We start from the raw sequence: 12,368 nt of genomic DNA on the forward strand, positions 1-12,368 counted from the left end.
GTCTAGAAGGAGATCACAACCAAAATTCCGGAATGATATCACTTGTTGGAATTGTCATAAAAGGGGTCACTTTACAAATCAATGTAGGGCTCCAAGGAAGCACAACAATAAGAAGCAAGATGATGATCAATCGGCAAATGCAACAACTAACGAAATTGGAAATGCACTATTATGTAGTTTAGGTAGTTCTATTGACTCATGGATTATGGACTCAAGTGTGTCATTTCATACTACACCTTCCTTAGAACTATTATTTATCTATGTTCCAGGAAAATTTGGGAAGGTCTACCTTGCAGATGGAAAATCTCTTGGTATTATAGGAAGAGGTGATATTAATATCAGAACCTCTAATGGAAGTGTGTGGAGTTTGAATAATGTCAGACATATTCCTGTCTTAAAGAGAAACTTAATATCTCTATGGCAGTTGGATGATGAGGGGCATTACACCACCTTTGGAGATAGACATTATAAGGTAATCAAATGTAATCTTGTTGTTGCTCGTGGAAAGAAGCAATGATCTCTTTACATGATTGCAAATGAGGGTATGATATTAGTTGCAGAAGTTGGCAACAATTCCTCTTTGTGGCATCAGAGGCTTGGGCATATGAGTGAGAAAGGAATGAAGCTCATGGTCTCAAAAGGTAAAATACCTAACTTGAAGCATGTTGACGTTGAATCTTGCGAACATTGTATATTTGGAAAGCAGAAAAATGTTAGCTTCTCCAAAACAAGTAAGTCGTCTAAAGTTAAAAGACTAGAACTAGTGTATACAAATGTTTAGGGGCCAACTCTAGTGAAATCCCTTGGAGGGTCACAATATTACGTAACCTTCATTGATGACTCTATAAGAAAGGTATGGATTTATTTTCTTAACAATAAATCTTATGTGTTTTCTGTTTTTAAAAGGTGGAAAAAGGAGGTTGAGACTCAAACAAGTTTAAAGATTAAATGTTTGAAGTCTGATAATGGTGGAGAATATGAAATAGTCAATTCAAGGAGTTTTGTTCAAAGAACGGGATCATAACGATCAAGATGGTTCCAGGAACACTAGAGCAAAATGGTGTGGCAGAAAGAATGAACATAACCTTAAATGAGAGAGCAAGATGTATAAGAATCCAGAAAGGATTACCCAATGTATTTTGGGCTGACGCAATAAGCACAACAACTTATCTCATAAATAGAGGACCATCAATTCCTTTACATTATCAATTACCTGAAGAAGTATGGTTTGGAAATGAGGTAAATCTTTCACATTTGAAAGTTTTTGGTTATGCTTCATATATTTTGTTGAACTCTAATAGTAGAGATAAACTGGACCCTAAGGCAAAGTGATGCTATTTCATTGGTTATAGATCTGACATGTATGGCTACAGGTTTTGGGATGACCAAAACAAGAAAATTATTAGAAGTAGAAATGTTACTTTTAATAAAAACATGTTCTATAAAGACATGACTGCAAAATTCGCAAATGCAAATAAACAGCCAGAGCAGGTATCATTAGAAGATATTTCAGAAAGCGATGTAGTCAACAAAAGACAAAATACAGAAGTAGAGCCTGAGTCAGAACCTGAACAAATAGTAGAGTCAGTAACTCCCTGAAATACTGATTAGAAGATATAGTAGAACAATTGTAGCACCACAAAGGTACTCTCCTTCATTGCATTACTTGTTGTTGACTGATGCTGGTGAGCCAGAACATTTTGCTGAGGCTATGCAGAGAAATGAATCTATTAAGTGGGAGCTAGCAATAGAAGATGAGATAAAGTCTTTTCAGAAGAATAAGACATGGTCTTTAACTAAGTTACCAGAAGGAAAGAAGGTTTTGCAAAATAGGTGAGTCTATCGATTAAAAGAAGAACTAGATGGCAACAAACGATATAAGGCTAGACTCGTAGTGAAAAGGTTCCAACAGAGACAAGGAATTGACTTCACAGAAATTTTCTCTCCTGTTGTTTAGATGACTACCATCAAAGTTATCTTGAGTATAGTAGCTGCAAAAAATCTTCATCTAGAGTAGTTAGATGTGAATACTGCATTCCCACATAGGAATCTTGAGGAAGAAATCTTTATGGCACAACCAAAAGGTTTTGAAGTACAAGGAAAAAAGAATCTTGTATGCAAGCTTCATAAAAGTTTGTATGAATCGAAACAAACACCGAGACAATCGTACAAGAAGTTTAATAAGTTTATGAGAAACTCAGAATTTCACAGATGTGAAGAAAATCATTGTTTTTACGTGAAGAAATATGTTAACAACTATATCATTCTTGCCTTTGTATGTTGACGACATGTTGATTGCTGGTTGTCAACACCCAATTTCGTCCGAGTAACAATGATAAAATAATAATAGAAAAATTAATTAAAGTTCAATTGAGAAAAATAAATAAATAACTAATAAAATAAAAAAGTAAAAAAAAACATTTTAGTTCGAAAAAGAATAAATATCTATGGTTATTTTATTTTATTTATTATTATTTTATTTTATTATTTATTTATTTTATTTTTAATTTAATTCAATTTTGTCTTTTTGTTTTATTTTATTTATTTATTTGTGCTTTTTATTTTACTTTTATTTTTATTATTACTATTATTTTATAATTATATTATTTTTCTTTTTTTTTATATATAGTTCCATTTTGTTTTATCTTCCTGATTCTAGTTTAATAAAAAAAGAAGAAAAAAAAAGGAAGGAAAAAAGAAAAAAAAAAAAGAGAGAGCTAGAGGTTAACGTAAGATCTTTGTTATCAGCAAACCCATGTCTTTTTAGAGCATACCTATGCCTTTTTGCTATTGGCTAGTTGAAAGATGTTCAGATGTGCATCAACTATGCCGTCTGAATTGGGAATTACATGTAATAGCTAGCTGGCCATGGTCATGATTGTTGAAGGAGTAAGAAGCAACATCTGCTGTACACAACAGGAACAAAAAACACACCCTTGATCAGACAATTGCATCCAGGAGGAGAACATAGTGAAAGAGATTTTACAACAAGGTAAGTCTTTAGCTGCTTAACTTCTATTGGCTTTGTCTAATTATGATGCTTGTGAATGTATGCGTTGAATTTATTTGAATTTAGCGTTGTTATTATGTTTACTCTTTTCCACGCTCTCGCACATGATCATTCATTCATAACTTTCACCTCCTCGCCAATTCCTTCGTCACCATTCTTTCGTTCTCAAACTCATTTGATTCAATATCCATTTTCATCCAACACGCACGAAACCATCACCATTGCCACGCAATCCCCATTTCTCGTCTTCCTACATTGAACCTGAACCACTCTCACCCTCGTATTCTTTGCTCACCTGTGTAAAAACCAAAGAAATAGAGACCCAAAAAAAGATATCCAAATGCAACATCCAAAACGAACCCATCACACCTACATTCACCTTTTCCAATCTTCTTCTAAATAGCCACTAACAGACCTCCATCACCAAACAACATATTCAATTTCAGAACCTTAATTTCTTTCCCTAACACCCTGCACGATCATCACGAGAACAACAAACCAATAATCCAAAGGTCCGAAAGGGTGAGTACAAGCAATCCTTGATGACATCGTTGGCGGCGAGTCGGAGTTCGAACAGAGGGGTGTGGTTGGAGACTCGACGGTGTGGTCATGGCAGCAGCTCCAATCTTGATCACCAACCTCGTTGTTAGGGGGCTCTATTCGGTTTTAGAGAGCTCGCGAGTTAGAGAGGACGAGCCTCCTGTTCGCACTGGCAGTGCCGGTAATTCCCTCGACGGCGATGGCAGGGTCGACGACGGCCTTGAAGCGGCAAGAGGAAGCTTAGGGAGATGTTGTTGGACAGTGACGAGAGGGACTGTCTCGCGCGCAGGAGAAGAAACGAGAAGCGCGAAGATTTGGGGAGTTGGGTTCTCGTCGACAACGCCTCCGGTGGTGGCTAGCGTCGATAGTGACGTGTCTCGCCGGCCGTGGGATGTGTAGTGGCAGCACCTAGGGTGGAGGTGCGGCGACTACAAACTTTGCAAGGAAGTAGCCGCGTGTGAGAGGTAGAGAAATAAACCCTTTAGGGTTTCTGATTTAAAAAAAAAATAAGAGGTTAGGTTTGGGCTGACAGACCCATCTTTACTCCACGCACCTCCGTCTTTAATCTCTGCGCACCCCTAATTTTTTATCTATACGCACCCCCTTTTTCTTAATATGTGCACCCTTGTTTTCACTTCATACACCTCCATATTCTGATAACTCGCACCCCCTATGTCTTTGTTTCTCATTTTTGGGCATGTGTTTATGTATTACTCGCTGCACCCTCACATTTACTTCACACACCCCTATGTCATTGTTTCTCATTTTTGGGCCTGTGTTTATGTATTACAGGATGCACCTTCACAGTTACTTCACGCACCCCCTATGTCTTTGTTTCTCATTTTTGGGCTTGTGTTTTATGTTTACTTCATGCACCTCACACATTACTCATGCACCCTACTATTGCTGTTTTTTTCACTTTTATCTTTTTTTTTGTTATTAAATTTTTTTCTAAAAAAAATAGAAAAAAAAAATTTAATTATAAAAAATTACAAAAAATAGAAAAATCTAAAAAACGAAAAATGTTCTTTTTTTGCTTTATTGTGTCTGTTCGGTTGCCCGCACCGTGTGACACTCATTTTAAAAAATACCAAAAATAGTTTTCTTTCTCTTTTAGTAATTCAAAAACAAAAAAATACAAAATTTTGAAAATATAAATATATCAATATTTTCAAACAAAAAAGGTCATTTTTTAAGAACTATGTGATCCTTGATTCTCCATTGTGAGATACGTAGGAGCAAGGCCAGTCCTTGTCATGTTCACTTCCAAAAAATCATTTTCCAAATAGTTTTCCAAATATCTTTCAAAGAACTACGTAACCTTGATTTCTCATTTTGAATGAGAATACGTAGGACCTGTTAAAAACAGATCTGTCTAATTATCTTAACCACAAAGGGATCTGAATTGATTAATAGGCTTTTATCTGGTTTAAGATGAATCTTGAATAAATCTTTAGGTTTTAAAGCTCAATTAATCAATTTCACGGTTCTGGGTTAATGGACTGTTTAAATCAATCAAGAAAGATTATGAGAGAGAAGAAAGAAGAAAGACACACAATTTATACTGGTTCGATTCAAGGTGAATCTACATCCAGTCTTCTCCTAAGTAACACACTTAGGAGGATACCACTAAACAAATAGGATCCAAGAATTACAAGCACACCTATATAATTCTAGAATCTAAAATCCAAGAACTTGATCTACCAATCAAGAACTCCCCCTAGGAGCAATGCATCCACGCAATTGCACCTAGGCCTACACTTCACACAATGAAGCAACTGTAATCAGGAATACAATAAACAGAATCAAGAAACGAATACACCTATGTTGTGCAAATTTGACAATATGCTCCTTGATTCAACCAAGACCCATCATGGTAGAATCAACTATCAATCTTCTTGGATCTGCACTTGAATGATCTTCCAGAATGATCAATCTCTATGTGACTATCAGAAGGCTCTCTCTCAGAAGGAAAAACTACGTGATTTGTCAATGCTCTCCTGTCCCAAAACAGATTCTAAAACTAGCTTTTATACAGAGTTTTCTGCTGTCATTAATTGATTAGCAATTTACCTAATCGATTATCGTGAGTGTATTTTCACTGCCTTAGTGCAGTACTCACAGCTAATCCATTAGTTAAACAGCTAGCCATTCATGTTTGCACCAGCAAGAGTGTAATGGTCCAAAGCAACACAAAACAGGCCTAATTTACATCTGATAAAGAAAAACTATTAGCCTAATGCATAACCTAACTAGACCAAATCTATGTTCTATTCTAATCCAGTAGACATCATCAAAATCATTCTTCATTCATAGGTGAAGTAGCTCCCCCTACCAACAGGACCAAGGTCAATCCTTGTCGGGCGTAAAAAACAAAAAAAAAAACATTTTTGTTTCTTTTCAGTATTATTTCTGCTATATTTTTAGGGTTTATTTAAAGGTACTGCCTTCGGGCGGGCGTTGTAGGGTGTTAACATCTTCCCTACGCATAATCGACTTTCGGATCCAAAATCTGGTTTTTCGCAGACTTGCTTTATTTTCATGATTTTCCATAGTTTTCCAGAATAATTATGGTCGCGACTCCAAATCTCTTTTAAAACTCGTTTTCTTTTTTGTTTTGTCGTCCTTTGCGATTCTGGTTGCGACATTGGTGCTAATATGACCGAAATTGACAAGTTGAAGAAACAATTGTCAGAAAATTTTGAAATGAAGGATGTTGGTCAAGCCAAGCAAATTCTTGGTATGAGAATCTCCAGGGATAGATCTGAAGGTATTTTGAACTTATCTTAAGAAAAATATATAGAAAAATTGCTTAGCAAGTTTAATGTTGGAAATGCTAAAACCAGAAATACACATTTGGGAACTCACTTAAAGTTCTCAAAAAGGCAATCTTCTCAGACAGAGGAAGAAGAAAGTCACATGTCTAAAGTGTCATATGCATATGCAGTAGGGATCTTGATGTATGTTATGGTTTGCACCAGACCTAACATAGCACATGCAGTGAGAGTTGTGAACAGGTTTCTATCAAATCCCGGAAAAGAGCATTGGGAAGGCGTGAAGTGGATATTGAGATATTTGAAGGGCACTTCAAATATGCATTTGTCTTTTAGAAGAAGTAATCTCAATTTACAAGGGTTTTCTGATGCAGATTTAGGTGGTAATTTGGATGGTAGGAAGAGCACAACAGGTTACATTTTTACGTTGGGTGGTACAGTTACAGTTTGAAGTCTAAACTTCAAGGAAGAGTCTCCATCTCAACCACTAAAGCTGAGTATGTAACTATCTCATAAGTAGCGAAGGAGTTGATATGGTTGAAGAACCTTTTAAAAGAATTAGGAAAACAACAAGATGACTCTCCGTTGTTTAGTGATAGTCAAAGTGCCATTTGTCTTGCTAAAAATCCAATTCTTCATTCCAGATGCAAACACATTGAATTGAAGTATCATTTTATCAGAAACTTTATAAATGATGGCGACTTGTTTTTGTTGAAGATTCCAGGTGCAGAGAATCCAACTGATATGTTGACCAAGACTGTCACAACAACTAAGTTAAGGCTTTGTATTGCCTCAACTAGCCTTCGAGAAAATTGATGATGAAGACACTACTACACTAGGTGGTAATGTAAATCAAATCCCAAGTGGGAGAATTGTTAGTATATTATGGTGCTTGATTTAGTCTCACATCGCTTAGAATTGTGAGATGTTGTTCTCTATTTTACTATATAAGAGACCCTCTATAAAGCTTGAGATACACCAGGAACAAAAATACTTCCTAGTGTAGTCGTGGACGTAGGCATACACATTGCACGCCGAACCACATTAAATTCTTGTGTCGTTTATTTTTCTCTCCTTATTCTTTCTTTTATTGCCTTGTTCCTAACATTAGTAACTCAATCATTATTAACTCAACTTGAAAATGAATGACAATGGTAAAATAAAAAGATGTCATTTAACTAAGCTAAGAAATTTAACGTTGAAAGAACTATTTAATAGTAATATAGATACAAATAAAGTAAATAGAAACGGAAGAATCACTGAAAAATTGAGATACATGGATATAAGGAAATAGAATAAGTTAATGTTTAGTGATACACGAATAGATAACCCAAGGTTAGTGGGGGATTTAAGTGGAAACTCGCTAACCTAAACACAAGGAACCTATGAAAGCTGGAAAAGGATTAAACAAATGAATTTCAAGAAACTTTGAATTAGGAAGAATTAACATTGCATTAGAAAGCCAAAAACCAATGGATAACAAATAGGGATAGCAAAACTCAATATTATCACATCAAAGCTATTGTCCTGAATCTAGATGATAAAGAAATCATAATGTTCAGTGATGATGCAAATGAGTTATGACAAAAACTGGAGAATTTGTGAAGGCTAGTTCACTAAAATTAAGATTGAAAATAACCTGATTGAGGCAACGTGTAACCCTTTAACAACATCTGGATATTTAATAACTCCAATTGGTTTATTGATAATCCCCTGAAAGCAGCGCAACCTTTAAGTTAGACATGCAAAATTGTCCCAAACTACAAACTTGATGAAATGGCTCTAAGTAAGCACAAAATAACAACTAAATAATCCCTTGGTCCTGATAATAAACACAAGGCAGATTGATTAGTCAAGATAGATATTCAAGGTACAAAAGACAAACCATGGTCACTCCAATCGTTACCATTTTTTTTGAACAATTCACCATAGTTCTACACTAATAATGATTTAATCAAAGCATAACTATACATAAAATCACAACTGACAAGCAAAACTAAATTCAAATAATAAATTATAGATTAGCACGCACATTTGACATAAAATAGTGTAACTTTGGAAGTTTTAGGTAGTTATGGATATCACTCATAACTTCATATTCATGAACATCTTCCAACTACTGGTTAGGAATGTGAATTAAAATTTGGATCTCTACTTGATTCAATCTCTTAAAAACCAATTCATAAGATCATTATTCTACAGTCAAACATTCTATTTTCATTATATCATAACTTTAAGTAATATATAAAAGAAATGATAAGAGAAACTACCATTTTATGATGCTTCAACAATCTACAATGTATACTTGATTGACATATATCACTCTGCTTTGTGTTTAGGTGGAGCTTAGCATTGAGAAAAAAAAGTTTTTGCCTTCAAGAGTGCATACACTTCAGGACTGCTCTTTATCAACCCGAGGTATTTGTCTAAGAAAAACAGAGCAATAACAATGTGACATTAGATCTCAATACACACAAATATATACAAAGAAACAATTCAAATTGTTCAAACCTTGCTCCGCCCTAGTCTGAACTACATCAGTAATTTGTTATTTCAAAAAGGGTCAGCTTTAATGCATGAACCACCTCACCAAAATTTACCTGCATAAAACATATGAAAGTTGACTGTCAACATGGAACTATAACACAATACACAAAAATGATGTGAGACAGAAGTACACCCCATAAGATGATTAAAATAATAATACTGAAAGAGAAAATTTAGTAAGAAAGGTAGTTAAAAACAAAACAAATGAAAATAGCAATGTTTACCCTTTTCAAACTTATAAACACGAACACACACAATGATATCAAAGAAAATCAAGATACATTTGTTACCTTATTTGCGGACAATGCATTAGTGTAGACATTGCACAACCATAGTCCCTATTAGCAAGAATCTCAGGACCAAATAGATCAACCTATAAAATACAAGAATATATGCCAAAGTGTTGATGGAAGAAAAGATGCTTGGAGGAGAGATTTTGCAAAACATCAGATTGCAAAGAAAAGTGAACCATCAAATTATAAGTTAGAACTTGACTATAACTTGGAGGAACCAACACTACCTGATTCAGATGAAGAATTTGACATTTTAGTTTGGTGGAAGGCCAATGGGTTAAAATATCCAATTTTGCAAATGATTGCAAGAGATTTTCTAGCCATTCTTATCTCAACAGTTGCTTCTGAGTGTTCTTTTAGTACTTGTGGTCGATTTCTTACTCCACATCGTAGTATATTACAACCAGACACTTTAGAGGCATTGATGCGTGTTTAAGATTGGCTATGGACTGACATAGAAGGTAATTAAATTAGCACTTCAAATAACATATTTATATTCATTCAAATGATTAACTATGACAAATAAATTGATTTTCCTTTTCAGGTTCTTCAAAATTGAAAGTGGACAAGATGAAACTTAATACAATACTAGAGGAGATAATTGATGATGATGTTAGTAGTTTTATTTTTAAGATTTTATTCTAATTTTACTAATAGTGTCACTATGTCATTTATTGATGACTTTATTTGTGTTTTATTTGTTTCAGGAATCAAGTGGTCAACATGAAGATATTGGAGAGGAAACATAGATCTTAGACTGTTATTTTTAGAAGAATTATTTTTTAAATTTCTTATATTTGGGATGTATGTTTTTGGTACTATTAATTTGAATTTATGTTTTAACTTTTATTTAGTTGTTCATTAAGTTCTATTTAGATGTATGTATAATTTGTTTTTCCGCAATTTAATTTAGACCTCATTTAAAAACTAATAATTTTTTTTTTAAATCTCCGCGGGTATCCAACGGGTACCCGCGGGTTGAAAAATATCCACGGATATTTTTTATGCGGGTATCCAACGAGTAACGGGAAGGGTAACATGTACAATTTTTTCTTGTGGGTCAGGTAGCGGGAAGGCACTATCCGTGCCCGACCCGACCCGTTGCCATCCCTAGGTGGAGCTTGAGCATTGAGAAAAAAATGAGTTTTTGCCTTCAAGAGTGCATGCACTTCAGAATTGCTCTTTATCGATCCATGGTATTTGTCTAAGAAAAACAAAGCAATATCAATGTGACATTAGATCTCAATACACACAAATATATACAAAGAAACAATTTCAAATTGTTCAAACCTTGTTCCACCCTAGTCTGAACTACATCAGTAATTTGTTATTTCAAAAAGGGTCAGCTTTAATGCCGGAACCACCTCACAAAAAATTTACCTGCATAAAACATATGAAAGATGACTGTCAACATGGAACTATAACACAATACACAAAAATGATGTTAGACAGAAGTACACCCCATAAGATGATTAAAATAATAATACTAAAAGAGAAAAGTCATTCAGAAAGGTAGTTAAAAATAAAACAAATGAAAATAGAAATGTCTACCCTTTTCAAATTTATAAACACGAACACACAAAATGATATCAAAGAAAATTAAGATACATTAGACTCGTTACCTTATCTACGGACAATGCATCAATGTAAACATTGCACAACCATAGTCCCTATTAGCAAGAATCTCAGGACCAAATAGATCAACCTATAAAATACAAGAATATAAGAAAGTCACTGGACATGCCAAATTAAATATATCAATACATAAAGAAAGAGTCACCTCACGGGTGATAACAATATGACCAAGTCCAAGCTTTGGAAATAGCCTTACAGAATCTAAGATGGGGAAAAAAAGTTGAAAACGAATTTAAATGATAATGTTACAAATAAATCAATTACAAAATAATTCCATACTCTTCCATTTTCGACATAGTTTGCTTTATCCAAATCTAATATGAAAACAAATAAAGAAACACCAAACTTAACTCTACATAGGTCTCAAACATGAGAGAATTAGAAGCTGGTACTATTCTCCACTCTTCAGATCTATAACAACATTAAAAAATTCCATATCTAACAAACACAATTATTGAGTTCAAATTTCATAATAAAAAAACAATATATAAATAAAAAAGAAAAAGGTAGGGTTTAGTGAAGAATACATTGTCAGTGTCAGATGAGAACAACCTGGTAATGGTGTAGGAAGGTTAAGATTGTCCTCCGTCGTCGTGGTAATAGTGGAGGTTGGAAGTGAACAGCCTGGTTCGTGGTCTCAAAACCTAACAGAACATTCTCTCACAATATATGTGGAAAATGCCAAATGGAAAGCACAAAATGAAATTTGTAGAAGGCTCTGTGTGTACTCTTTTTTCGTACTGAACTTCTATCCACCAATCGGAAAATGTAAAAAACAACCAGAACAACCATCAAACCAAAACAATGAAAATGGAAACAAACAATCACCTGATGAAGAAGAACAAAACCTTCACAGCAAAAGCCAAAAGAAAAAAATATAAAGCTAAGGTTTTAGAAATATGAGTGGGAGAAAAACAGGGAATGTTCGAGATTTCATCTTACCAAACCACAACAAAATATAACAATTCAGTGTTGGATAGAAGAGTCCTTGACAATCACAGCAAAAGCAAAACGAAAAATAAAAAGCTAGGAATCAGAAATAAGATGAGAGTGAAAGAAAGCAATGAAAGTTTCGAGACTTCATCCCATAAAAGCAAAAGGAGAGCAAAACATAAATAATTGCTCAATACTGCCTAAAAGCTTCTTCAACTTTCCCATTTTGAATTTGAAGGCAGTCGCTTCGACTACAGTGTTGGCTCCATTGGATATGATGAAGGCAAGTGCAAGTGAACTGGGACACTAGAAAAGTTAAAAAAAGAAAAAGAAAAACAAAACAACACATGTCAGTAATATAAATAAGGGTGTTTTGGTATTATCTCTACTAGTTTGTTTTCTTATAGTTACTAGTATGAGACCCGTGCGTACGCACGGTTTTTTTTTTGTTGTTTTTGTGTTATTGTTGTTATAGGTATTTTGTTTAAATATTATATAATTTGTTGGTTAAAAATTAAATTAAAGTATTGCTATTATTGATATAATTTATGTGAATTTGTAAATATATCATTTAGATTTTGGCTAATTATGATAATCTGCTTTATTATCTAATTATTCAAGACCATTGATTATGTT

At 34.2% G+C, this 12,368-nt stretch overlaps 1 long non-coding RNA gene across 2 annotated transcripts; it reads left to right on the forward strand.

Annotated features, from left to right (window-relative positions):
- The first annotated feature begins 2,859 nt into the window (after window positions 1–2,859).
- On the forward strand, window positions 2,860–10,067 carry LOC114170795 (uncharacterized). Of its 2 annotated transcripts, XR_014990202.1 has the most exons (4): window positions 2,860–2,992; window positions 8,664–9,625; window positions 9,709–9,776; window positions 9,872–10,067. It is a non-coding gene; the product is annotated as an uncharacterized LOC114170795 (long non-coding RNA). The 2 variants fall into 2 exon arrangements; XR_003601179.2 differs by lacking the exon at window positions 8,664–9,625.
- Window positions 10,068–12,368: the final 2,301 nt, after the last annotated feature.

This window comes from Vigna unguiculata, chromosome 2 (assembly GCF_037176805.1).
Source record: "Vigna unguiculata cultivar grain cowpea cultivar isolate G323 ecotype 2 chromosome 2, ASM3717680v1, whole genome shotgun sequence".
NCBI lineage: Eukaryota > Viridiplantae > Streptophyta > Magnoliopsida > Fabales > Fabaceae > Vigna > Vigna unguiculata.